At 44.1% G+C, this 26,273-nt stretch overlaps 1 long non-coding RNA gene across 1 annotated transcript in view; it reads right to left on the bottom strand.

The window, feature by feature from the left end:
• Positions 1 to 3,780: 3,780 nt before the first annotated feature.
• Positions 3,781 to 26,273, bottom strand: part of LOC116570983 — a 31,335-nt gene continuing 8,842 nt past the window's right edge. The window contains exons 2-3 of the long non-coding RNA XR_004277627.1: positions 4,524 to 4,659; positions 3,781 to 4,093 (exon numbers count right to left, since the gene is read on the bottom strand). This is a non-coding gene — a long non-coding RNA (uncharacterized LOC116570983). The remainder of the gene's footprint in view (positions 4,094 to 4,523; positions 4,660 to 26,273) is intronic.

Below are 26,273 nucleotides of genomic sequence, written 5' to 3'. Positions count from 1 at the left end.
TGAAAGAGAGGCGATTTTTTTTTTTTTTCTAGTTTGGTACAGCAGTTGGTGTCTCATTTCTCATGCAATTTGCACATAGACTCGCGAACCTTGTGAAGTGACACAAGAGAATTAGGCAGAGATGAAAACCTGCCGGTGTCCCCAGGCGGTGCCTCAAAGCGCTCCTTTGGACAAACGTTCCTGGTGGTGGTGAGTTTGCTGCCTCTACACCAGGACTGACCTTTTGTCTTTTGACCTCTGATGCATGAAATTAGGTAGCAAAAGAAGATGCGAAGAAAAGGATACAAAAACATGGAAAAACAGCCCTCCTTGACAATGGTCATTGTATCAGATCATAGCGGAGCTGCCCTGTGCTGCCCGAATCACTTGTTTATAAGGCTGAGGGTCTCCCTGGCCACTGGCATTCCTGTTTTCCTTTGTGGGAGATCTGCATTTGTTGGGGGAGGGATTAAGCACTCTTTTTAATTAAGCTCAGAGCTGGGTTTTGTCCGTGCAGCTTTCAGCAAAGCCTGCCCCTGTTTAGCGAGCACTTGGTTCCTCTGAGGCCCTCAGTGCGGGCCTGATGCCCGGGTTGTGCCAGCAGGGCCAGCTTCGGGAACACAGAAGAAAGCTCTATCCTAAAGCCCTTCTGGCCACCCAGGTGAAAGCTGTTTCCCAGCTGGCCTGGGGGAGGTGGAGCTGCATGCTTCCCAGGCCAGAGGGGCGCAAGCTCCAAGGACATAGCCTTCTTTCGTTCTTTCTCCGGACCCACGTGGGGGTATCTGATGCCTGAGGTACTGAGGGTGCCTTGTCCCTTCGGCCTAGTGGGCCAGCCCGGTGCCCTCAGCTGTCACGGGCTGAGGGAGGAGAGCAAGAGCGTTTGCGGAAAAGCCCTCAGTGAGTGTACACAGCGGTCATTCGACCCTCAGAACCGCCCTGGGAAGAAGCGCTCAGCCCCGTGTCGGGAGCCAAGAGCCGGGAGCCAGGGCACAATGTTGCTTGAGCCCCGGACCCTGTCCAGACAGGAGACAGATCTCTACTCGGACCATAAGAGTGTGAGGATGGGGGTAAGCACAGGGGGCTGTGGGGGAACTGAGCAGGGTGACTCTGGAATGGTGGAAGGGGAGGAGGTCAGAGGAGACCTCTCAGGGGGAGACCTAGATGCATGCTGAGGGATGAGTAGGACTTTGCTAGATAATAAGGATGGGGAGAAGGGTGAAGCTGCTGGATACCAACAATCAGCAAGAAGCTACAAAAAGAGCTAACCAAGGGCTTGGGTGGGGAAACCGCAAGGGCTTCTGAGGGAAGGAGGTGGGAGTTGGTTTGGGGAAGTGGAGCACAGTAAGGAGGATGGATATGATGGAGAAGCCTCTACCACACCTCCCTTACCATGGCCAGAGTAGTAGCTGCCGATACTCTCCCTTTGCTAGAGGAGTGAGTGGACCCCAAGGGCCAAAGGGAGAGGTAAGGGAAAGGTCATGGGACCAAAGGAAGGATATACACGAAAGCATAATTTGTATCAGCTTTGACCTGGAAAATTGGCAAAGTTCATTAAAAACAAAAACAAACAAACAAACAAGCAAAACCCCTCCAGCCTGAGGAAAAACAAAGAAACTTCAGCTTGGAATGTTCTTTATACATTTTAGTAAGTCCTCCAGCTGCGGGACACTCTCCCCTGAGTTCTCCCTTTCCTGTGCATTGGTAATAGAGCATTCTGTGTCCAGTCCTTACCACTCCTCTCAGGCTGTAACACTAACTTTTCTTTTCTCTCTCTCTTTTTTTAAGATTTTATTTATTTATTGACAAAGAGACAGCGAGAGAGGGAACTCAAGCAGGGGGAGTGGGAGAGGGAGAAGCAGGTTTCCTGCTGAATGGGGAGCCCCACAAGGGGCTCCCTTGATCCAAGTACCCTGGGATCATGACCTGAGCTGAAGGCAGGCGCTTAACTGTCTGAGTCACCCGGGTGTCCCAATAATGCTAACTTCGAAACTTCAGTGTGAGAATTGCATGCAGATCCCTGGGCCCCAACACTGAAGAGCTTGATTTCGTGGTATGGGACAAAGCTTGGAACCCAAATGTTTAATAACTTCCTCGGGGAAGTCAGATGCAGGAGGTACAGGGAACCTCCATTGGGAAGCACAGGCTTAAAAGCTTTTCCAGTGCAAGGACTGAACCTCTGGGATGCACTCATTCCTGCCTTGTTCACCAGGTCTCCACCTATCCAAACACTGAGAATCCAGAACTTATCAGATCACAGTACCCAGGTTCCCAAAGTGAAAACTCTACTTACAAACCATCTCCAGTGTGTCACAAAAGAACCAGAGAACTGTCTCCTCTTTTCATTCAGTCCCATTCAACAAAAAGAGCCCAGTGCTTAGTCTTAGAGACAAGATTCTCTTGCCCTTCAGTTACAGTCAGGTTGGAGAAATAAGCCTATAATACAGGGTAGAACATGATTATGTTTTTAATAAAAGACAGTTAGGAAAGGAAGGCAGAGTCCTTTCCTATTAGAGGGAATCTATGATGCTTGAAGGAGGTGGCATTTGATCCAAGCTTGGAAGACTGAGTTGGAGAGAAATGTGTTTGCTGCAGGCCAAGGGTTCAGTGTGGTCAATGGCTTAGAGGTAGAAAATGCTTGCTTGGTCTGTTTTGGAAGTGACAGGGAGTGTAGAGTGTTCCCTGATGACAAGACTGGGACCAGCTGAGAAAAAGGAGTCCCTAAGGAAATACAGTAAAGCCTGCATTAGAGCAACTTTTTTTTTTTTTTAAATAGGCTCCATGACTGGCTTGCAGCCCAACACATGGAGCCCAATCTAGAACTTGAACTCATAACCTTGAGATCAAGACCTGAAGTGAGATCAGAGTCGGATGTTTAACCAGCCGAGTTACCCACACACCCCTGCATTAGAGCAACCTTAAACTCTAGCCCACTCACCCACCATTCCCAGGTGATACCAGGGAAACATATCAAGTTCCCTCAGAAATTTGCAAGATCTTTCTTGCTAAGCCTCTCTGGCTGAGGAGACATCACTATTGCTTGTTTCTGTGAGGTTTCGTGTCTGTGTTATGCCTGGAGTTACTCTGTCAGTGACCATATTGGTTTCCCTTTGGGTATCCCAACTCTGTGAATGCCTTTGTCACACTATGATAGCAATTTGTCCTCTTGCCTTTCTCTCATGAGAGCAGGGACAGTATCTTGTCTATCTCTAAAACCCCAGAACAACACAGGACTTGCACATAAAAGATGCTCATCTGAGAGTCTGATGAATGAATAAATGTGGTAAAAAGGAGATCCTCTCTGGATGGGCCTCTGCAGCCCACAACTCTAACTCCCATTTTACCACATCCTTGCTGTATGACATCACCTCTCTGCCCCCCACCCCAGTTTGCTAACCTGTATGTTGGGGAGATTAATTGGCATCCACTCAGCCTACATCTATGGGCTGTTGTGAGGATCCAATGATAGAATAACTAGGTTATTACCTCATGAAATATTGTTAGGATGGGTTTATATCCCCCAATGCTGTTAAAAGAAAATCTTGTTTGGAGGCGCCTGGGTGGCTCAGCCCATAGCGATAAACTCTTGATTTCCACTCAGTTCATGACCTCAGGGTTGTGAGACCAAGTCCCACATCTGGCTTGGTACTCAGCGGGGAGTCTGCTTGAGATTCTCTCTCTCTCCCTCTCCCTCACCCACACCCCTTCTTCTCTCTCAAAAAAAGAAAGAAAGAAAGAAAAGAAAAAGAGAAAGGAAGGGAAGGAGGAAAAGAGAGAGAAAAAGAAAAAATCTTGTTTGGTCGACTAAATATATTTCTCCTTTGGTAGAGGAGCTGATGGCCCAGCATTTGACAGGAGTTGTGAGTGAATGTTTGTATAGGAGGAGGTCGACAGAAATCACGCTACAAAATTTATGGGTTTTTTCAGAGTATCCTTTGCCAGCACTGTAAGAGAGGAAGCAAAGAACAACAAAATTCAACTCAAGCACATCCAAGAGCCATAGGTTAACAGCTGTTATGATATTGCTGCTAAATTTCTGAAAAGACAATGTCGGATCTAGAATTGCTGGGGAAACACACAGCTGGGCAGAGCTGGATGGGGAAGAAAGCCTCAGATCCTAGAGGGAAAATGAAAAGACATAATTACAGTCAATAGGGCATTAATGAGGTGAACTCTGCTGTGCACACACACACACACACACGCACACACACACACACACATCCTGTATATTATAGAAAGAATTTCACTCTGGGAAAGAAGGCGCAGGAAGATGAGTCATAAGTTCTGTGTTCTGTCAGATTCTTCACAAAGCCCTACTCTCAGGAGTCTTTCAGTGGGCATTCTCTTCTGAGAGAAATTAGAACAGGCCAGATCTCTAACATGGTACAACCAATAGTTTATCAATTAATGTATTGCTAGTTAAATCTGTAAATAGTTCATTAACAGCATGGGCACTTGGGGTAGAGGACCTCATTAAATTGTATGAGCTGTATCCAGGCAGGTCTTTCTACAGCATTCCAGTAAACACTCAGCCTGAGATTGAATACCTCCAGGGACAGTGAGCTCACTAGCTCCTTTCACTGTGGAATGGCTGCCAGGAATTTCTTTCCCTCATGGAGTGCACATCAGCTTTCACGTAACTTCTGTCCATTGGTCGTAGTTCTGCCTTCTGGGGGTCATTGCCTTCAAAAAAGAACAAAGTAACCTAGTTAAGGTTCCTGTGAAACTATCTGTTCAAACAGTGGGAGGGGAGATTCAACATCCCCTCTATGTCGTTGGAAGAATAATCCCAGCCAGGCAGAGTGGTTTGGCAATATCAGCTGAGGGAAGCACATTCAGGAATAAAGCAGAGAGTGCCTGGTTGACTTAGTTGGTGGAGCATGCAACTTCTAATCCTGGGGTTGTAAGTTCAAACCCCAGGTTGGATGCAAAGATGACTTCTTAAAAATCTAAAAAAAAAAAAAAAAAAAAAAGAGTAAAGCAGAAGCAGGAGTTTTTTTTTTTTCCCCCACAGAAGCAGGATTATGAGACTGAGAGCCCCATCTGCAGAAGATTTCTGAAAACCCATTCCCTTGACTACTTCCTTACTGGCTATAGATTCTTATGTAAATTTATCTTTTTTTTTTTTTGAGAGAGAGAGAGAGAGGGAGGGGGTGGGCAGAGGGAGAGAGAGAATTGAAAGCAGGCTCCACACCTAGCGTAGAGCTGGACACAGGGGCTTGAGGGCTCGATCTCATGACCCTGAGATCATGACATGAGCAGAAATCAAGAGTCAGCCGCTTAACCAACTGAGCCACCCAGGCGTCCCTGTATATTTATCTTTAAAGGGACCTTGGTACAACCACCACTCTGAAACCACAAGCTTGGCCTGCTTATGCTAAACCAGCCCTGAAAAGCCACTGAATCCAAGCCCTTGTCCCATTTGACAGATGGATATACTAAGGCCCAGAGAAGGAAATAGACTGGCCGGAGGTGCCACAGTGAGTTACCGGGGAAAGGAGTACTGATGAGAGTACCTGACGTTTCTTGAGTGCTCACTATTTCCTGTGTATCACAGTTTACAACATTATCACCATGAGTTAGGGCACAGAAACTTGCCCAGGATCACCCAGTTAAGAGATGGAAGAGCTGGAATTTGAAAGCCTGTTCTGACTTTACAAATTTCTTAATAGTTAACATTATACCACTTCCCCAAAACCCAGTCTTCCTCCAGCCCCTACGCTGACCCAGACTCTACCCCTGTGTGTCCTCCATTATGTTGCACTGACTCCCAAAGGAAAAAGATCCAACTGTATGCAGTTCTGAAGGATTTACAGAGCAATTCTTTGTCACCCTACACACATTATCTCAGGGGATCCTGACAATGGATCCAGATTATAGCCTGGGCAGAAATTAGTATGCTCATTTCTCAAAGCAGGAGCGGTTGGGATTCCTTCAATGCGAATGGACCTTCTCCACCAGTGTCTGTACAACCAAATGGAGGACCTACAGGCTGGGAATTGCACAATGTAGGAGTAAGGACCCAAGCTCTACTGACAGAGAAGAACAGATATATGGAACTTGGCTGAGGAAAATTTTCATCCAAAAGAAAAAAGAGTGTATTTTCTTTCTTTATATGTTTTAAATAGAATGATGAGATAATCCTGGATTTAAAAAAAAAAAAAAAAACCAGCTCTGGTGTTTAAATTTTAACTTATTCTCAGAAGGGTAGAAGAGTCTAGAAGAAATGCAATATGTGGGTTTTTTTTTAATCATTTTCTATGGTAAACCACATTTAATCCCTTTCTTCAATGAAAGGATTTACAAAGGATATGACAAAATGTACCTATCTGTTGCTTTCATTGTATTTTTTTCCAGACTTTTTTTCAGTTTACACTGTTATAACAATAAAGGAAATTAAAAAGGGGAGAAAATTATCCGTAATCCTACCATCCTAACAAATGAACTGTTCAGCATTCCTTTTCTGCCCTTATTTACATGCTAGAAAAATTTACATAGGTAATTTGTTAGCTCAATTACAGCTTGTATTCACACATTTCTCACTTAACAGTTTATGATTATAATGCTGCATGGTCTTTATAATTATTTTTAAAGAAATGTTTTAATAATTATTTTAATGACTGCTTAATACATTTTTTAAAAAAGATTTTATTTATTTATTTGACAGACAGAGATCACAAGTAGGCAGAGAGGCAGGCAGAGAATGAGAGGGGAAAGCTCTCCCTGAGCAGAGAGCCCAATGTGGGGCTGGATCCCAGGACGCCGGAATCATGACCTGAGCCGAAGGCAGAGGCTTTAACCCACTGATCCACCCAGGCACCCTGCTTAATACATTTTTAAATAGATATATCATTCTCTAGTATTATGTATTTAGAAAGACTCAATTTTTCACTATCACAGATAATCTCAAAGTACACATTTTCATACCTCTCACTTTCTCTCTCTCTCTTTTTTTTTTTTTTGTTATTTCCTATAATCTCCAGATCTAGATTTTCAGTTCAGAACTTGACCAGTTCTTGAAATATATAGACAAATCACCTTGTGAAAACATTTTATAAATTTATTTTGCCTCCAGTAATGGATGAGTATGATGCTTTCATACCACAGTCTTGCCCCAACCAAGGACAATCTTCTGAAAAATAAAAGATAACTTGATAAGCAACATTCTTCCCCATCAAATAAATGGTTTGACAAACCTGTCGTTGCCTCTCTATTCTCTTAGCTTTGTTAGTGTCATAAATTAAATGTCTTTACCAAGAATTTGAGGAAAGCAGCAAAGCAATAACTATACCCACTTTATAGCCAAGGAAACAGAGTCTCGATTCATGGGTTTGCCAAGGAGGCACAGAGAAAAATGGAAGTGTTGAGTCTTTGGCAATATCAGTAGCCACGATGAACAAAAGATGATTGCACTGGTTTCTTATAACCTCCTGGAATATTTGCCAGGGGTTCTTTTTGTTTCATTTTGCTTAGCTTTTGCTATCCCCGAGATTTGGGGAGAAGCTGGGAAAATACATTCCCACCAGGTACATTTGTAAGTTCTTTTAGCAAGCATTATAAACCTCCTTGCCTCCAATTGCTACTCAAAGCCTAGGTTTGCTTTGGAGGAGATCTTTGATGTACTGTTGCCAAGGAGTCTTTGAACTTCTGAGCTAGAAGGAAAGTTAGAAATGATCTTGTACAGTGATTCATTTTTTTTTTTTAAGATTTAATTTATTTATTTGACAGATAGAAATCACAAGTAGGCGGAGAGGCAGGCAGAGAGAGAGAGGAGGAAGCAGGCTCCCCGCCGAGCAGAGAGCCCCATGCGGGGCTCGATCCCGGAACCCCGGGATCATGACCCGAGCCGAAGGCAGAGGCCCCAACCCACTGAGCCACCCAGGCACCCCATTATTTTATTTTATTTTAAAATTTATTTTTAATTGACAGAGTGAGAAAGACAGAGAGAGAGGGCACGCTAGCCAGGGGAGTGGGAGAGGGACAAACAGGCTTCCCGGCCAGCAGGGAGCCTGATGCAGGCAGGGCTCTACCCCAGGACCCTGGGATCATGACCTGAGCCAAAGACAGGCGCTTAGCGACTGAGACACCCAAGTACCCCACAGTGGATTCATTTTAGAGTGGGGAAACTGGCAAGGCCCAGAGAAGAGAAAGGACTTGTCCAGGTCCGTTCACGGAGTTGACAATAGAGTCAGTGTCCACTTTCTTTTCTACACCTTAATTTAAAATGTTGCCTAGAGGGGCACCTGACTGGGTGGTAGGTACAGGATGTGACCCTTGATTTCAGGGTTGTGAGTTTGAGCCTCATGTTGGGTGTAAAAATTAGTTACAAATAAAATCTTAAAAAAATAAAAGTAAAATGTTGCCTAGAGCACACTAGTGGATCACTTGTGTTTTGTGAGATACTAAAAACTGAGTATGTTAAAAAGGATTTCAGAGTCAACACCATTTGGTAAACACTGGATACTTTGTGTTTCTTTTTGAGCTCTCTGGTGATACAAGTCTGGTAACACAGAGTTAAACAGACTAATTTTTTTTTTTAAGATTTTATTTATTTATTTGACACAGAAAGAGAGAGATCACAAGTAGGCAGAGCAGCAGGCAGAGACCGAAGGGGAAAGCAGGCTCCCCGCTGAGCAGTGAGCCCCATGTAGGGCTCGATCCCAGGACCCTGAGACCGTGATCTGAGCCGAAGGCAGACTGAGACACCCACGTGCCCCAACAAGCTAATTTTTTTTAAAGGATTCTATTTATTTGAGAGAAATAAAGAGTTGGGGGCAGGGAAGCAGAGGGAGAGGGACAAGCAGACTCTGCGCTGAGCATGGAGCCCCTTGCAAGGCTTGATTCTACCACCCTGAGATCATGATGCAAGCCAAAATCAAGACTCGGACACTCAACCCACGGAGCCATCCAGGCACCCCTAAAGAGGGTTATTTATTAAAGAACTTCCTGAAGTCCTTAACACCCCAAATGACATTTGCTCTTATTTATTTGTTCTGGTGTTTTGGGGTTACTTTGGAGCAAATATTTCCTTTCCACTAGATTTTTTTTTTAAGATTTTATTTATTTATTTGACAGGGATCACATGTAGGAAGAGAGGCAGGCGGAGGTGGGGGGAAGCAGGCTCCCCAGGATGTTGGGATCATGACCTGAGCCAAAGGCAAAGACTTAACCCACTGAGCCACCCAGGCACTGCCCACTAGATTTTATTTTTAAATTTAATATGAGTCTTATTTATTTATTTGACTTGGTAATATATACACATGGCTCAAATTCAAAAGGTACAAAAGGAACCTGAGGAAAAGTCTCTTCCTATCTCTGTCCCTCAACTACCTAGTGTTCCCTCTCTGGTAATCTGGTAATCAATGCTGCCATCACACTTCCACACATGTACTCCATATGTGTACACTTAATATATCTTGGTGATTGTTCCCCATTGAGACATAAAGAGCTTCCTCATTCTTTGTATTTTTCCCCCCTGTAGCCTGGTATTCTGATCAAGATGCATTTGAATCTCCCACTGGAATCAAGTCTCCACCCTCAAGAGGCAGAGTCCCCTGGGAAAAAGAGGTGTGCTCTGGATGATCACTGCAAAAAAGTAGAAAGTGTTCAGGGAGGAGTGTCTGCAGTGCGGGGACCATGTTGAAGAAAAAGAAGGTCACTCTGCTGGGTTTGGCTTGGAGTGGGAGCTAGGAGGTGAGAAGGGGCATGTGTGCTGCATGTGAGTCTGGGCAGAGGGAGCGAGACAGGGAGTTATTCATCTCACTGACCTTTGTTTTAAAACAAAGAAGGCCGGTATGCATGTTCGGACCAACCTCAGCATTTAGATGCTGAGCACAAAAGCTTGATTTTTATTAGCTATATTTGTTGCCCATATAATGGAACCGATCTTGAAGTGGAAGTCAGACGTGTATATCAGATATCATTTGGAGTAATGAGTGTATTTTCCTAATCTTTCCAACACCGACCTTACAACTCATCTCCAATAGCATGCATACTAATTAATTTGTTTTCCATATAGTAATAAGATTAACAGCCTTGCATTTACACGGGGTACTGAGTCATGTTCAAATAAAACAAGTTCTAATGAGAAAAATTGGATGTGGCAGCAAATCATGTCCCACTCGGCAATCCAGGTTTATGTGTGTTTGTCTGTCTTTGCTACACGTATTTTTGTCAGGATCTCTCTGTAAACAAGATGGTTTTTTTCATGTTGGGTTAGTCTGGGTAAATTTGTTTAATGAACAACAAAGTCATTGTAAACATTGCACAAAGCCGAGTGCCTTGCCGCGTGGCGAGGAATCTTTTAAGCTGCTTCAAAAAATACAATGTGTTAACCACAAAAACAATGTTGGGGGGAAACATTATTAATATATCAAGGCCCCTAGTTAAACAGTGTGACTCCGTTCTCTCCTGGATAATTGAAGACTGTAGGATGAAACAAGGTGTCACCTAGCACAGGTACTCTGCCTTCCTTAATCTGGGCCTCAGTTCCTTCCTCTGTCAACTGAAGAGAGTTCTCTAGGCTTGTGAATGTCCCACCTGCTCATCGTCAGAATCAACAGGGGGCTAAAAAAATATACAGATGGCCAAGGTCTTCCTAAATTCCAGTCTTACTAAATCCCAATCTCTGTGGACTGGGGTCCCAGAATCTGTAATTTTCTTTTTTAAAAGATTTTATTTATTTATTTGACAGAGAGAGAAATCACAAGTAGGCAGAGAGGCAGGCAGAGAGAGAGGAGGAAGCAGGCTCCCTGCCGAGCAGAGAGTCTGATGCGGGGCTCTATCCCAGGACCCTGGAATCATGACCTGAGCTGAGGGCAGAAGCTTAACCCACTGAGCCACCCAGGCACCCCTGTAATTTTTTTTTAAAAGAATTTTATTTATTTATTTGACAGACAGAGATCACAAGTAGGCAGAGAGGCAAGCAGAGAGAGAGAGGGGGAAGCAGGCTCCCCCATGAGCAGAGAGCCTGATGCGGGCTCGATTCCAGGACCCTGGGATCACGACCCGAGCCGAAGGCAGAGGCTTTAACCCACTGAGCCACCCAGGCGCCCCTGAATTTGTAATTTTTTTAAAGATTTTATTCATTTATTCATCAGAGACAGAGGGAGAGAGAGCATAAACAGGGGGAGCAGCAGGCAAAGGGAGAAGTAAGCTCCCCGATGAGCAAGGAGCTCAGTATGGGGCTCAGTCCCAGGACCCCAGGGTCATGACCTGAGATGAAGGCAGATGCTTAGCCAGCTGAGCCACCCAGGCATCCCCAGAATCTGTATTTTTAAAAAATAAGTTCCTCAGGTGATTTGATGACCAGCTTAGTTTGGATCCACTGGACTGGGGAGATTAGCACTAAGATCTTTTCCAGCTCTTACGTTCTCCTCTTCATGATTCCATGACCATGAAAACCCATGATTATAAAAATTCATCCTGAAAAATACTTTTGCTCTCATCTGGGCTGAGGAAACGAACTGTTTGGGGAGGCAGGCACTTGGATTTTAGTCCTGACCAGTGGATCAAGCCAGCCAGATGACGTGTGGAAAATTCACCTCACTGCACCTCATTCTCTTCATTCACTGAACTAGGGCATTGGATCCTTCTTTGACATTCTGAAGCTTAATTTCTGACCCCTTTGGCGTTCACCCATTTGTGCATAAACAGCCACGTACTTGACCTTTGAAAACAGAGTTTGGCAGGAAGGTTTGGTTGTGGTCATCTGCAATGACCTACTCATTCTTTCTGAGGTGAAGGTAGTTTCTCCTGGTCCTGCTCCAGCTGGCTGGCTCTTTTTCAGAGGAGCACGAGGGTATGTCCTGGCTGACAGCCAGACACTTCCAAGAGCCATAGTGCTTCCCCCTGTTTCAACTCAGCTCATTCCAGTTTTCCTTGATCCTTTGGGGTAGTTTTGTGCAAGGTACTTCCACGTTATACGCCATCCCGCCATTCCCAGCCCAGAGGCGCCTACATAGTAAGACCCCAGAGCACCTAAGTGATGAATGAACGAATGAATGAATGAATGAATGAATGAATACAAGTCACATGAGGTATCTTCCAGCTATAACACTCAATATCTCTGTGCCTCTTGGTCCTTAGTGGGTGGGTTCCTTGCTCAGGGAGGTGAAAGAGGAAGAAAGCTTGCCAGGTCTATACACTGTGTGGCAGTGAGCAAAAAGTTTGGTTACTTTGCCCGAACATCGAGTTTGTCTGTTTTCTAACTTCATGTGAGTGGGATCATACTGGATGTATTTTCTGTGTCTGGCCTCTTTCACTGACCATTATACTCTGTTTCCTGTCTGGAGTGGGAATTGCCAGCGTTCACTTTTAATCACTCATTAAATGATATGTCCTTGATGCATTTTTCAGCGTCTGTACTATATTTCATAACAAAAGAAGAAAAAATGGAGGGAGTTCAAGACAGTTACTGTTCAATTTTATTCTCAAGAGGCAATCTAGACTGTCTTAGAGAAAGGCTCTTTTAGTCTTAGGAAAAAGTGACTTGGGAATTTGAAAAAATTTTTTACAGATTTTTAGCTTCAGAGCTGCCCAATTACCTTTCCTTTTTTCCCCACCCCTTGGCAAACATTCCAACATGTGGTCAACAGTCACGCTGCCCTCACGTCCTCCATCACCCCCCACCCCATGTACCTCCCCTAGCAAGTCCACTGATCTGAGCTGCCATTTCTTCTCAGGTAAAATGATGGTATCATCCGCAGCTGGTGGCGGCGGGCTGGGGGCTTGTGCACATAAATCAGTACCAGGACCCATCCTGCCACACCTGTGAGGGTCTGAATATACACAGTGACAAAGTAACAGTGTGGAAAATGGGGGTTAGAGGCTTTGTGTTGATAAACCTGAGAAAGTGGGGGGAAATCATTTTCCATGAGGAGACCCAGTCCAGCAACACTTCTGTATTACCTGCCTGGGCTGCCTTCTGCATTGCTCTGTGGGGAGTCAGGGTTTAATGAAGTAGGATAAACCACACACGCACATTAGTTAGCCTCCGCACAGGCAGGATTAACTTTACACTCCATTTGCAAGAGCAAAGCTCCTCTCCTAGAGTTTGTTATAAAGGGATTTAGAATTACAGAATGATAGAGCTGGAAGAGAGCCCCTAAGACATCATCATAATCCTCCCCCGTCATTTTACAGAGGGTCAACGTAAAGTCCAGAGAGTGGAAGGGACGTGCCCAAGGTCACCTACTGAATTAAGGGCAGAGCTCAGGTAGGTCCCTGGCTCTCCTGATCCCCGGGCCCATGTCCTTTCCATTTCTTCATTGATTACTTTGCAATAGCCTTGAAACAAAGAAGAGGCAATGCATTTCTCTTGGTGGCTTTGCTGCACCCCCTTCTATACACATTCTTCACGTTCAAGTTTCATAGGTGTGTATGAGCAAGCTGGCTCATGCTGCAGGGAACCTGTGTCACACAGTTGCATTAGAAACATTGTGTGATCGTGGGTCACGTTCCAGGTGCTGTACCCAAACCCGGGGGTTGAAGGCAGATAGTTCTCATAATGACACCACTACCATCAGCACCAGCAGCAGCCAACGCACATAGTACCCCTCTTAGGTGCCAGGCTCTGCTTTAGGCACTTCCTCTATTTTAACACATTTAATCTTCACAACAACCCTACAAGGTGGGTACTGTCATGTACAAACTGGTACCATGCTCATTTTACAGAGGAGGAAACCCAAACAGAGAGGTTAAGTAGCATGCCCAAGGTCACACAGACTTCAAATTGCTTAGCTGGGATACAAAGCAGGCCATCTGGCTCTGTGTCTGGAGTTCACTTTTAATTACTACCTTAATCTACCTAAATCTACCTTTGCTCCTGGTCCACCTTTCTTCTGGATATCACCCTCCCCTCCTCTCATGCATTGCCCTCTGCTCTGGCCACGATGAGAGCTTATGGCTCCTTGAATATGCCATATTCAGTTTTGCCAATATTCAATATGCTAATATGCCAATATGAATAAGCCAATATTCAGTCCATTTCCCTGGAAGGCCCCTTTTCTCTCCATACCTGTCAAAGATCCTCAAGACCCAGTTCAAATGCTCCTCTTCCATGAAGACTTCACGTCTAGAATTCCTCTCTCTCTTCTCTATCATTCTTAACCTTTCAGAAAGGTGCTAAATGCTTTCAAGAGAAACAGAGGCTCTTCCAAACCCACTTTCCACCCTTCTCTCCCCTTTCTCGTGCCCTGACAGGCTGACCTCTGTAGGCTTTGCCAACCAGAAATTCTTACCCTCTTACCTCCTTTTGGGTTCAGCCAATAGGAGGCACCAGACAGGAAGGAGAGGCTAGGAAAAGAGAAATGTGAGACTGTTTCTTCCTTTGGGGTGCCTGGCTGTCTCAGTCCGTAGAATATGCAGCTCTTGATGTCAGGGTCATGAGTTTGAGCCACACATTGGGTGTAGAGATTACTTAAATAAATGAACTTTAAAATATATATATATATATGTATATATATGATGCCTGGGTGGCTCAGTTGGTTGGAGGACAGCCTTCGGCTCAGGTCATGATCCCGGAGTCCCAGGATCGAGTTCCGCTTCGGGGTCCCAGCTCCACGGGCAGTCTGCTTCTCTCTCTGACCTTCTCCTCTCTCATGCTCTCTCTCACTGTCTCTCTCTCAAATAAATAAATAAAATCTTTTAAAAATATATATATATGTATACTATACATATTTCTTTGGTGCTGGAAAAAACAAAGTTGGTGCTGTGGGCTTAAAATGATGAAAAGCAAAATGTGACTTGAAACTTTTCTGTGGCTCTCTGGTTCTCTCTCTCTCTCTCTCTCTTTCTGGTTTCTGAAACATATGTAGTAGTGGAAAAGGGACAGGAGTGAGGGATGGCTCCTCAAGCCCGGTGTAAGTCTCACCCTTTACCTGGGTGAACTGGATCAAGCTGCTTGACCTCTCTAGTCACTTCTCTAGATCTGTTTCCCTGTCTGAAACATGCAGACAACCATGCCCAGTCTGCAGGGTGTGTTATAATGATGAAAAATGAACAAGCAAATAAGGGTCTGGCAGACTGCCCAGCACACAGTAAATGGTCATCCCAGGTGGCTATTCTCTGGATCACTGGGAAGGTGTCCACATTTTAGTGGATTTGTGGTCACTTGGGCTGCTGTTGAAGAATAGTGAACAGTTGTCTTCAGATCTTCTGTTCTAGGTCCCAAGTGGCAGGGTAGATCCTCTCTCTTGAGGACATGGCGTCTGCTCTAGAACACATTCGGTGGAGAGCGCCAGGCTGCTTAGGACCAGAGACCTCAAAATGCAAGGCTTGGGGATGCCTGGGTGGCTCAGTTGGTTAAGCGGCTGCCTTCAGCTCGGGTCATGATCCTGGCGTCCTGGGATCGAGTCCCACATTGGGCTCCTTGCTCAGTGGTGAGCCTGCTCCTCTCTCTGCCTCTGCCTGCCATTCTGTCTTCCTGTTCTCACTCTCTCTCTCTCTCTCTGACAAATAAATAAAATCTTAAAAAAAAAAATGCAAGGCATGATTGAAGCCTGTATGGTTTAAAGGCCCTAAGAGGAAATGGAAGGTGAGGGAAACACAAAGGTTGCCTTCAGTCCCTGAAGAGCCATGAAAAGTCATCAAATGCCCTGATTTGACAGGGAGGGTCAACAGACTTCTGACCAGCACCTGGGGCTAGAGGCTGCCCATATCCTAGCTTGGAGAGGAAAGTCAAAGATGAGAGGGAAGCAGTCAAAGCCAGAAGGGGAGAAGCATCACACCACCTCTTTGTCCTGTCAGAACCACATGGAGTAAAGAAGTAGCACTTCCCCAAAGGAAGCTGGTGCTGTTCTGGAAAGAGGAAAGGGTGCTGAACAGTATTTGCCAAACATCCAAATATGAAATGGGTTGCTTCATGAGGTCATGATATGGCCATCCCTGAAGGTGTTCAAACAGAGACCGGTTTCCCATCTGTTAGGGATTCTAGAGGGGCGTATGTAGGAAGATGGATAGGAGTGTCTCTAAACCTCTTCCGGTTCTTATCTTGTGTGTTTTCTACAAGGAGATTATTTTTAGACACGCTGTTTCTCCCATAAACCTGGGCCATTCATTTCCATGTTTAACACAGAATAACAAACTTGTAAACCTCAAGCAGATTAGATTTGGAACACAACGGAAGAATCTGGCACCATGAGCTCTCGGGCCACTGATTGTATTTCTAGCTTGCATCTGGTCCTTCTTGTTACATCTTAGCTCCTGAGCCAGAAGTCTCATTGCCAGAAATGGTGAGAGTCTTAAAAGTTTACTTTTACCTTTTGGCAGCATCAGTAAGCTGGATTATTAAAGTTTTGTCTTCTCTCTTTGAAACTCCCAAAAGAAAAGAAATCACAGGAACAGATCTTGGCATAGAAAGAAAATGAGACAAAGAATGTAATCATAATACTAGTGAATGGTTTTCAGACTGACATCTGTACATTAAGAATATGTAAAAATACCAATTTCATGCTCTGACAACTTATTCTGCATCAGGGGTGGGGTAATGCCTTGGGAATGCCAAATGTCAAAGCATTACATAATGTCAACTATTCATGTGTTCCTTTGATGAGATATCACTGGGAATGGGAATTCCTTAAGGGAGCCATGTCTTAAAGAGAGGGAGGGGAGAGGGGAAGCATAAGGAAAAGAAAAAAAAGGAAGGAAAGAGGGACAAAGGAAGAGAAAAGCTGTCAGAATTAAAGAATGTGCAAAGAAAAGTTAATATATATATTATATATATTTTAAGATTTTATTTATTTATTTGACAGACAGAGATCACAAGCAGTCAGAGAGGCAGGCAGAGAGAGAGGGAGGGAAGCAGGCTCCCCGGTGAGTAGAGAGCCCGACGCGGGGCTTGATCCCAGGACCCTGGAATCACAACCTTAGCCGAAGGCAGAGGCTTCAACCCACTGAGCCACCCAGGCGCCCCAAAAGTTAATATATATATTTTTTAAAAATACATGTAATCCGAAATCTAAGCTGCCATGTGTAGAAGTTACTCCTCTCTGTTTTGATTTTCCCACAGAAGATCCATGTCTGATTTTCTTTCATATGTGTAACAGTGGGTTTTGTTTTGTTCTGTTTTGGCCTGCATTCTTCCAACATTGACAGAAACCTAAATGCAAAAATTCATTCATGATTCTGTTGCTCCAATGTATCTAACTTGCTTTTTCTGTGCCATTCTTGTTCTTGTCCAAATGCATGATTTCACACAGTGGCCATCAAAATATAAGTAAAAACTCACTTACTACGATTTTATCCCAGGAATTTCCCTATATTATCATATGGATTTCACAATGATTACTTTAATTACTTAAGAATGTTTCAAAATCGGGGTATCTGAGTGGTTCAGTCCGTTAGGCATCTGACTCTTGACTTTGGCTCAGGTCATGATCTCAGGGTCATAGGATTGAGTCCAGAGTAGGGCTCTGTGCTCAGCTGGGAGTCTGCCTCTCTCTCTCTCTCTCTCTCTCTCTCTCTGCCCTCCCACCCAGCCACCAGCCACCCCTGCTCTCTGTCTCTCAAACAAACAAAATCTTAAAAAAAGAGAATATTCCCAACTATACTTGTACTGTAATTTACTTGTCCATTCTTGTGTTATTGGACTTTTAGTATTTTTCCCTGCTTTTTCATAGTTATAGATGATGCCAAGGACAAATCTTCACATAGTCAATACATTCAACAAACTTTTATATTACAGGGACTGTGCTAGACAATAGGGATTATCTGGAAGGACTCTGCTTCAGGGTCCACAGAGGGAGACAGACAAAAGAACGCACAATTACAATTTCGAACTCGAGACTCCCTGCTACCCAAAGTGTGGTTCACAGACCAGAAGCATTGGCTTCAGCAGGAGAATGTTAGAAATGGAAAATCTCAAGCCCCACCTCAGACGTGCAGAATCAGTATCTGAATCTTAACATGATCTGCAGGTGATTTGTGTGCACAGTATGCAAGAAAATGCCAATTCCAGTTCTTTCTGTCTCTCTTGGAAGGTCACTTTATGAGTCTTTCCTGCCTTCCTGACCTCTTCTTCACTTTCCCACAGCCATAAATGAGCTCAGATCTCTCCTATCTTTTTTTTTTTTTTTTAAGATTTATTTATTTATTTTACAGAGAGTGTGCACCAGGGCAAGCAGGGGAGGGGCAAGGGAAGAGGGAGAGAGACTCCCAAGCAGACTCCCAGCCAAGTGCAGAGCCTAATGTGGGGCTCAATCCCAGGACCCTGAGATTATGACCTGAGCTGAAGTCAGCTGCTTAACTGACAGAGCTACCACCCGGGTGACCCCCTTTTTCTTTCTCAAGTAAACTCTATATCCAACACGGGGCTTGAACTCAAGACTCTGAGATCAAGAGTTACATGCTGTTCAATGGAGCCAACCAGGTGCCCCTCCCCAAATCTTCATGTTGCTTCCTCTCTAGTGTGCCTCCAAAGACTTGCCACATGTTTTTCTGTAACCCTATCTCCCACTTCCTCTCAAATCCAAGCACTCTGGCTTCTGTTCCCACCTCTTCTTCTTCTTCTTCTTCCTTTTTTTTTTTTTTTCCCAAAGATTTTGTTTATTTGTCAGAGAGAGAGCACAGGTAGGCCGAGAGGCAGGCAGACGAGAGGGAGAAGCAGGCTCCCCGCTGAGCAGAGAGCCCGATGTGGGACTCAATCCCAGGACCCTGGGATCATGACCTGAGCTGAAGGCAGCCGCTTAACCGACTGGACTGAGCCACTCAGGCGCCCCTGTTCCCACCTCTTCAACCAGACTTCTTTGAAGATGGATTCTGGGCACCTCTTACTGCTGCTTGGTGGACTCTTCAGTTTTCACTTGATGTTATCTGACCCCACAATCAATCCTGGCTCTCAGAGTCTCCCCTGGAAGTCACCACTGTCTTCCAGTTTTTTTTCCTACTTCTCTTACCATATTATCTTGGTATCTGATCTTTCCTCCTTGATCTTTTGCTGCTGGCTACTTGGTCTGCCTCTTAAACTTTGGGATCCAACCTACAGGGTTGTGTCCTATCACTCTCCACATCATCCCTGAATTAGCTCATTTCCATCTGGTGTTTCCATTGTCATCACTTGACTGTAGATTCCCAAATATACAACACATGCATATGCTGGTCTCTTCCTTTTGAGCTCTTTTCTCTACATCCAGCTGCCTACCAGACTTCAGCACCTGGATGTGCAAAGGCACTCAATATGAACAAGCTTAAAAGTGGTTCCCTTAAAAAAATCTGCTCTTCCTCTGGTTTCTCTATTTTAATAAATTGTTCCACCCCCTTCCCAATGACTCTTCCCCTCCTCCACATTCAACCAATCACTGTGGTTTTTTGTTTTTGTTTTTTTTTTTTTTTTAAGATTTTATTTATTTATTTATTTATTTGACAGAGATCACAAGTAGGCAGAGAGGCAGGCAAAGAGAGAGGAGGAAGCAGGCTCCCTGCTGAACAGAGAGCCTGATGTGGGGCTCGATCCCAGGACCCCGGGATCATGACCTGAGCAGAAGGCAGAGGCTTAAACCACGGAGCCACCCAGGCACCCCTGTGGTTTTTTTTTTTTTTAAGATTTTATTTTTGGGCGCCTGGGTGGCTCCATGGGTTAAGCCACTGCCTTCGGCTTAGGTTGTGATCCCAGGGTCCTGGGATCAAGTCCCGCATCAGGCTCTCTGCTCAGCAGGGAGCCTGCTTTCTCCTCTCTCTCTCTGCTGCCTCTCTGCCTACTTGTGATATCTCTCTGTCAAATAAATAAATAAATTCTTTAAAAAAAATTTTATTTTGGGACGCCTGGGTGGCTCAGTTGGTTAAGCGACTGCCTTCGGCTCAGGTCATGATCCCGGAGTCCTGGGATCGAGTCCCACATCGGGCTCCCAGCTCCATGGGGAGTCTGCTTCTCCCTCTGACCTTCTCCCCTCTCATGCTCTCTCTCTCTCTCAAATAAATAAATAAAAAAAAATTTTTTTTTAAATTTATTTTTTTTTAAAGAATTTATTTATTTATTTGACAGAGAGAAATTACAAGTACACTGAGAGGCAGGCAGAGAGAGAGAGAGAGAAGGAAGCAGGCTCCCTGCCGAGCAGAGAGCCCGATGCGGGACTCGATCCCAGGACCCTGAGATCATGACCTGAGCCGAAGGCAGCGGCTTGACCCACTGAGCCACCCAGGCGCCCCAAGATTTTATTTTTAAGTAATCTCTACACCCAGCGTGGGGCTTGAACTCACAACCCCGAGATCAAGAGTTGCACTCTCCACTGACTGAGTCAGCCAGGTGTCCTGGTAAATGTTTAATAAATGGCTCTCAGGGGGAAAAAAAGTCTGGATTTAAAGCAGCTACTAATTCTCATGGTATAAATATTCCCCCAATGGCCAATTTCAAGTTGCCAGTGTGATGTCACTGAGAACATTGCCGCGAAGAGAAGCATACCTTACCTAGGGTTTCTAAAGTACAGATCTGATAGACACAAACTGCTGTAACAGAAAGATAATGTAATAATTACCAAGTAGTGAATGTTGAGTATTTATTTCCATGTTAAACATACAATTTATTTAATTGTAAGTTTACATAATTTAATTTTTAACAATGACTGTGTTTAACAACCAGCTTGCAAAATTCCTGAATTTTGCACCCGGCTCTCGTGGGCTGGTGGGAACCGGCTCAAGCACATTCCTGCCCCATCTCCCCGTGACTGTGTTACTCCGCACCCAGTCTAAGGCAACACTTTCCTAACTGGTGTCTTATCTCTAGTCTCACACTATTGCCAGACAGATTGAGTAAAGCATGCCTTTGACCATGTTACCTTTCTTAAAACCTTCCTTGGGTCTTGCTTGTCCTGAGAATAAAGCCAGATTCCCTAGGTAGCATACGTGGTCTTTGAGTTCTGGCTTCTGCCTTCCTTTGTAGCTCCCCACAGCATTCTTTCATGGTGCTTTCTCCCTCTCCCTCCAACCCTCAGCAGGCTGTGCTCTAGTCAGGCAGCTTATGTGCAATGTCACCATGGCTGGGGCTTGTCTCTAGCCCTCTGCTCTGGCAGAGCCCCCTGCCCACCATGCTCTTCCCCTGTCCTGGTTTTGCCACAAATGGTTTTTCTACTTACTCCTCTTTACAAGGTTTATGGAGTCGCTTCTGGAGGCTTTTCTCATTATTTCCGTTAAATATGAATCCTCCACCCTTCGTGTTCGTGAACTCCATAATATTTCTGTGTTAGGAGCTGGGAGCAGGGATGGGAGCTAGCAGGAGCTCAAGTAAGTGTCTGTTAAATGAGCAAATGAATGAGGGCCAAGCAGGCCTCAAACCTGGTTGGAAAGATGGGATGACAAAGATCTGGAAGGCTGGATTCATGTAGTCCTTGTTCTTCTTGAACCAAAACCGCTGTATATTCCTACAGAGCTCGAGGATCCCAGAGCTGGAAGGGAATCGAAGGGCTCTGTGGCTCTCTGGAAGAGTTAGTTCCTAATTCTGACACATGCTGCAATGTGGATTAACCTTGAAGACATTATGCTAAGAGAGACGTGATGCGAAGCCAGTTACAAAAAGACGAATACTGTATGATTCCACTTGTATGAGGCCATTTAGAAGAGTCAAATTCATTCATAGAGGCAGAAAGTAGAGTGGTGGCTGCCAGGGGCTGGGGGGAGGGGGAAATAGGGAGGTAGTGTTTAATGAGTACAGAGTTGTCATTTGGAAAGATGAAAATATTCTGGAAATGGATGGTGCTGATGTTAGTATATTTAATACAATAATGTTAATATATTTAATGCCAATGAACTGTACGCTTAAAAATGGCTAAGTAGTACATTTTTATGTTATGTACCTTTACTACATTTTTTGTTTAAAGAGAGTATCTAGAGGAGCCTGGGTGGCTCAGTTGGTTAAGCATCTTATTTCAGCTTAGGTCATGATTCCAGGGTTGGGCCCCACGTTGGGTTCCATGCTCAGTGGGGAGCCTACTTGTCCCTTTCCCTCTCCCTCAGCCCCTCCCCCTAGCTGTGCTCTCCTTGTCTCTCTCTCAAATACATAAATAAAATATTTTTAAAAAATAAATAAATAAAATAAAAAATAAAAGAGAGTTCTTAGATCTGAGTTCAGGGAGCCAGAGGAGGGCGTGGGGTGAGAGTAGAGTAGTGATGAACCTTGTCTTATGACTGATTTCCTTCCTTTCATTCCTTCCTCCAACACTAGTTCTAAGCCAGTCCTGGTTTGGGGCTAATACATGTGTGGGGGCACTCAGAGGTGAATAAGACAAGGTACTTGTCCTGGAGCTGTCCAGGCTGCAGGTAAGTGGGGCAGGGATGAATGGAAGCTCACAGGTGGGATGATGAGGGAGATCATACAGCACAACCCTCAGTCCTCTTGCTCCCTTCCTTCCCCCTGTGACCCCTAACACATGCTTCTATCTGCATCTCTCTGAGACGCATTCCTGGCACCAAGGCTAGATGAAAGAATATAGTTGCTTTAGAAGAAACATCTGGCTCCAATTATAGAGGTTTTTTTTTTTTTTAAGATTTTATTTATTTATTTGACAGACAGAGATCACAAGTAGTCAGAGAGGCAGGCAGGGAGAGAGAGGAGGAAGCAGGCTCTCCATGGCTCAGAGAGCTCAATGCGGGGCTAGATCCCAGGATGCTGGGATCATGACCCAAGCGGAAGGCAGAGGCTTTAACCCACTGAGCCACCCAGGCGCCCCTAATTAGGGCATTTTAAATGGGGTCTTCATATTTGACACTTGGAATTATGACTAGTGAATCGTCCAGGTATTTTCAACTAGTTTAGATAGTAAACTAAACTAAACGTGACTAGTGAATCCTCCAGGTATTTTCAACTAGTTTAGATAGTAAACTAAACTATCTCATGGACAATGGGAGAGTAATTGGAAATGAGCCCAGACAGACCTTGAATATAAGCAGTCTGAGGAATCAGTTTAAACAATTTAAAGCCCACAGTATTAGTTATAAACAATCTATTGCACTGAAACCATATACTGAAGATCTTAGAATCTGGGAACTCAAAGGGACCTACCCTTGCAATCATTAACTCTTGCTCCTCATTTTATAGGCAAGAAAATTAAAGTACATAGAGATAAAGTTCGCACAGCAAAAGCATGTCACACCTGGGACCACACCCCTCTTTTTTACTTCCAGTTCAGGATTCTTTATTTTCTGGTCACTTATTGCTTTCTTGCAACAAAATGTTCTGATGAATATATACGTATATGACTTTCTCTTCTAGGACTGCAATGAATCAGTCCCAGAATTGTTGTAGGTTGAATTGTGTCTCCCAAAAATGTATGTTGAAGTCCTAAACCCAGTATCTCAGAGTATGACCTTATTTGGAAATAGAGTTATTGCATGTATATTTAGTTGTATAGATACATTCGTAGTGGAGTAGGGTGGGCTCCTATTCCAATCTAATATGACTGGTGGCCTGATAACAGGAGGAGAGAGACACAAAGGGAAAACATGGCCATGTGACAACAGAGGTTAAGGTTAAAGTGAGGGATCTATTGGTCATGGAATGCCAAGCATTGCTGAGAACCTCAGAAGCTAGGAAGAGGCAAGGAAGGGTACTCTCCTAGAGCTGTCAGAGAGAACTTGTTAGGAGCCGATTAGGTATGCTATTGAAGCTAAGTTGGTATCAATTGAAACTAGATTGGTATGAATTTAGGTATTATCATAACCCTCATGGTAATCAATGAGAAAAGAACTTAAAATTTTATAGAAAAGAAATGAACAGGGAATCAAAATGGTACACTAGGTTAAATGAAAAATGAAAAAAGGCTGGGGTGCCTGGTAGCTCAGTGGGTTAAGCCTCTGCCTTTGGCTCAGGTAATGATCTTGGGGTCCTGGAATTGAGGCTTGCATCAGGCTCTCTGCTCAGTGGGGAGCCTGCTTCCTCCTCTCTCTCTGCCTGCCTCTCTGCCTACTTGTGATCTCTCTCTCTGTGTCAAATAAATAAATAAAATCTTTTTTTTAAAAAAAGAAAAACAAAAGAAGGCAGTGTTGAAGGAATTCAGAAACAAAAAAAGATATCAGACATCTAGAAGACAAATAGCAAAATGACAAAATAAAAAGTCACTTTAAATGAAAATGGATTAAATGTACCAATTAAAAGACAGAGATTGGCAGAATGGATAAAAAATATGATCCAACTATATACTACTTGTAAGAATAGTATGGACTAATTTTTGACCCAAAGGCATAAAGCAGGGATTAGGTCTCTTTTTCTCATAATTTTTCCATACATGACACGTGGTAGACACCCAATAAATATTTATTTGAATAAATGAAACCATAAAGGTTATCAGTCTTTTAAAATGTGTCAGTCTGGGGGCGCCTGGGTGGCTCAGTGTGTTGGGCCTCTGCCTTCGGCTCAGATCATGATTTCACAGTTCCGGGATTGAGGCCCGTGTCGGGCTCTCTGCTCGGCGGGGAGCCTGCTTCCCCCCCTCTCTCTGCCTACTTGTGATATCTCTCTCTCTGTCAAATAACTAAATAAAATCTTTTAAAAAAATAAAATGTGTCAGTCTGATTTATTAAAAATTGTATTCTCTTTTAGTTTCCATTTATCTGATTATTATGAAAATCAATCATCTCGTGTTAATCAGCTGTTTCTAGTTCTCTGTCTATAACTACCTGTTCATATCCTTGGCACTTTTCCTATGGTGGCATTTAGTTTCTTAACTGATATGTGAGAATTCTTTATATGTTTTGGATAATATCATTTAGTATATGTGAGAGAAATCTTTTCTCCCACTTTGTGGTTTGTCTTTTAATTTTTAAATGTTTTCAGGGCACCTGGGTATCTCAGTTGGTTAACCATCTGCCTTCAGCTCAGGTCATGATCCCAGGGTCCTGGGATCGAGTCTCCCATCGGGCTCCCTGCTCAGTGGAAAGTCTGCTTCTCCCTCTGCCTGCTGCTCCCCCCTGCTTGTGCTCTCTGTCTCTCTCTTTCTGTCAAATAAGTAAATAAAATCTTAAAATAATTTTTAAGTGTTTTCTTTCTCCTTAAAGTACTACACTTAGAATATTTTTTCTAATTCTTAGGTGATTTGTCAGTAATTTATTTTTTTTTAAAGATTTTATTTATTTATTTGACAGAGAGAGAGAGATCACAAGTAGGCAGAGAGGCAGGCAGAGAGAGAGGGGGAAGCAGGCTCCCCGCTGAGCAGAGAGCCCGATGCGGGACTCGATCCCAGGACCCTGAGATCATGACCTGAGCCGAAGGCAGCGGCTTAACCCACTGAGCCACCCAGGCGCCCCAGTAATTTATTTTTTGAATGAGTTGAGGTGGGCTCTGACTTCATGTTTGCAGGTTTTTCAGCACCATTTATCGAATAGCCCATATATTCACCACTGGCTGTAAGTGCTACCTTCATCCCCCACCGAAATACACACAGACTTTTGATGCTTCTTCCTGCTCCAGTACCCCATGAGATCCATTTCAGTGGTGAGCATCTGTGTTGACTTCATTGGCCCTCACCTGACGATGGTCCTCCTTGCAGACTACATCTATTTTTTTATTCTTAGAGAGATGTACCTTCTACCCTCTGCTGCCTAGTGTAGCTCCTAATAACCTCTGCCCACTACTTTCCTACTCCCATTTCACACAGTTTGTCCAAATGGTCTTTGAAGACAGGAAACCAGAGCTTTTGATAACATTACCTGAGCCAAATCAGAGTTCATGTCTACTAAGCAGCCCGTGGCTTTTCAGGGGTAAAGTTTGGTCAGGTAGATAGACTCCTCTCTGTGCCAGGAAACTGAGGCAAACAATAAAAGCTCTCCCTGTCCCACAACAGCTAAGCACAGGCACAGAAGAGAGAAGGTTAGAGAGTAAGTTCCCAGAGCAACGGCACAGCAGGGGAAAGAAGCCATTTTCGAGAGACAGAAGCGTTGAACATTCTGATGAAAGTGTGCAGTGGTTCCAGGATTGTAATAGATCTGTCTAGTAGCAAAGCAAGAATGCGGAGTGTTGGGCCAGGCAAATCTAGTTGTTGAAGACTGTGCAGAAAGTGTGAAGTTTGAGGTATTACAGATCAGAAGGTAGCCTCTTCTGCAATTCATAGATCTGGTACAAGAAAATCATGGCACAAATGCACACTGGGATCAGTCTTAGAAGCATATCAGGTCCAGAAAAAAGGTAGAAGACAACATGGACTCTTATCAGAATAGTGACAGTCCTTTTATGCCCCACCTTGTGAATGGTTTCACCAATTTAATGAGAAACAATGGATACTAATGGGTGAGACACAAAGCATAAACTCTGTAATTTATTTTATATAATTGTGCTTAAGTTGACTGTTGTCAGCTGCATATAATTCATTTGATAGGGT

Source organism: Mustela erminea, chromosome 12, assembly GCF_009829155.1.
Source record: "Mustela erminea isolate mMusErm1 chromosome 12, mMusErm1.Pri, whole genome shotgun sequence".
Lineage (NCBI taxonomy): Eukaryota > Metazoa > Chordata > Mammalia > Carnivora > Mustelidae > Mustela > Mustela erminea.
This window is presented reverse-complemented; position numbering and strand designations above follow the sequence as displayed.